The sequence below is a fragment of the Oratosquilla oratoria genome, unplaced genomic scaffold (genome assembly GCF_046742065.1).
Source record: "Oratosquilla oratoria isolate Oo_2021 unplaced genomic scaffold, ASM4674206v1 SCAFFOLD59, whole genome shotgun sequence".
Taxonomy (NCBI): Eukaryota; Metazoa; Arthropoda; class Malacostraca; order Stomatopoda; family Squillidae; genus Oratosquilla; species Oratosquilla oratoria.
In genome coordinates, this window is record NW_027467723.1 from 170001 (window position 1) to 172500 (window position 2500).

The 2500-nt window shown below is 34.6% G+C and overlaps 1 protein-coding gene across 2 annotated transcripts in view; it reads right to left on the reverse strand.

Annotated features, from left to right (window-relative positions):
- Window positions 1–2500, reverse strand: part of LOC143023774 (lachesin-like) — a gene marked incomplete at its 5' end in the record, with an annotated part of 136963 nt that overhangs the window by 9306 nt on the left and 125157 nt on the right.

Consider the following 2500-nt stretch of genomic DNA (forward strand, 5'->3'; position numbering starts at 1 on the left):
GGTCCAAGCTGTAAATACACTCAGGGATCAGGTCGAACTATCTTGACCCAATCAATTTCAACCTCAAATAAATTCAATTAAGATTGTATTACAAAAGGTACTGATGATATTAAGTTTATACTAAAATTTTAGGGAAATGTACAGGAGCTTTGGTTGATGTTGGAAACACAGGAGAGGTCAAAATTGTCAGTTATTAGCAATATCGAAATTGTCTCTAAAATGATTATATTAGGGGTACAGAATGTAGAATATAATTTTTCTAAGTGGTCTTCGAGGAGTGCATGTAGTGTTTGAGATGGTGCCTCTTTGAAATTTATTGATAAATTATATCATAAGAGGTTAGATCATATTGTACTTAAGCAATGACGGTAATGCCTGACTAAGATAAAGAAGACGTAGCGTCATGTGACTTCGAAACTCGATTTCACATTTTGTTCGAAGTTAGTAGTCTAGTTTCTTCTTCATTTGGGTGAAGGTCTATGAAGATCCTCTTGCGATCAATATACCAAGATGACTTGAAAGTATGCTGTATTCAGTAAACAAGGAATTTGGAGCATTCACCTCTACAAATGAGGCATTAGTAATTTCGTGATCTCAGTTCTGCTTCAGCAAAAGAGCAAACTAAAAAACTCTCGATTCGGCTGACATGGAGCGTGAGACTTAGCAAACTTAGTTTGGAAAATGTGTGGAACTTTTCAAGTTGGATCGGTTATATATGTATATATTCATATATATATATATATATATATAGGTATGTATATATCTATATATATAAATATATATATATATATATATATGTATATATATTTATGTGTGTATGTATAGATATATATATATATATATATATATATATATATATATAAATTTTGTTTTGATAAGAACCCAGGAACTTTGCAATCTCGCCTGGAAAGGCATTTATTAAACTTGATTGCTAGGAGTTTGATGATTTTCAAAACGAGCCACTAAGAGCCTAAAACCTCTCGAACTCATTTGCTAAGACCTCTCAAACTTGATTGCCAGGAAAACGTTGGTTCTTAACCCATTAAACTCCGATGACAAGATGTCTTGTCATTTGGTCAAATAAAACAAAAAATCATAAAACACCAAAATGTTTGATCAAACACCAGAAAAATATGACGCCCAGTCCTCGCTTCGCTCGCGAGCGAAGCGAGGACTGTCGTCATATTTTTCTGGTGTTTGATCAAACATTTTGGTGTTTTATGATTTTTTGTTTTATTTGACCAAATGACAAGACATCTTGTCATCGGAGTTTAATGGGTTAAACCGAGCTGCCAAAAGTCTGAAGGTTCTCAAACTCAGTTGCTAAGGTGGCAAAGGTTTTGAAATCAGTTACTGAGGCAGCAGAAGCTTCTAAAACTCGAACTAAGCTTCCAGGAAACCAGAATTTTCTCCCGAGGTCATCTGGTGAAAAGTTTGAAAACTTTCGTTCTTGGTAGTAAACAGAACCGGAGAATTTTCGAAGTCGCTCAATGAAAACATCGGAAGACTTTCAATCTTGGTGTTCGATCAGATCAAGTGATGAGTTCAAAAGTTTTTGTTTTCTGCATTAAATGATACTGGATTTTTTTTTCAATCGCCCAGTTCAGAGTTTGCAATATTTTGTTCTTGCATTATTTTGTTCTTGGAGATTTTTCGAAGTCATCCAGTCAAGGGTTTGGAATTTCTTGTTTTTGTGTTCGAAGGGTCTCATTCTTGACACTGAATAGAAATGAAGACTTTTTGAGGTCACACAGGAAAAAGTTCAGTAACCATGAAGTGAGCACTGAAACAACAGGTGGTAAGGAACATGGAACTACCTAATGTAGGCCTTATGGTCTCTTGTAGTCTTCTTCATTCTTATGTTCTTATGATTCATTCTTGGTTATGTATGAAACTAGAGGCATTCTTATTGAACTGGAGTGAGCTGCATCTCCCTCAGCTCGTGGTTGTTCCGGGACTTTATATGATATTCCACTTGCGCTTTATTCGTCTGTCATTTATTGATAATAAAAACAAACGGCTTACATTATCCTGAGCACTTGTCATTCTGTTTCCTCATCAAACCTGATTACGTTAAAAAACAATAAAAATTGCTACTGTTGCTAAAAGAATAAAGTATAATTGCATGAATAATGCCATCATGTAGTCACATTGGATATGAAATATATTTTGGTCAGATAGTCTTATAACATTGATTTACTAAGAGTTAGAATCCAGCACAAGCAGCCTCAAAGAAATGTGCATAAAAATAAAATCAGCAATAGTTTGCAGTGCGAGCAGACATAAAGTTTGAGAAGCTTTGCTGTACTAGATAGTGGTCATAACTCCCAAGTACATACAGTGCAAAAAAGAAAAAAGAAAAGAAAAAAGAAAAAAGGCGTCATTCGCATAGCAAACGGGACATAGTCTATGACAGAAAAAAAAAAAATCGTGATGGAAGGGTAAAAAATATATCCTAGGGACATTGAATGACGGGCAGAGCAGAACGTATATATATATA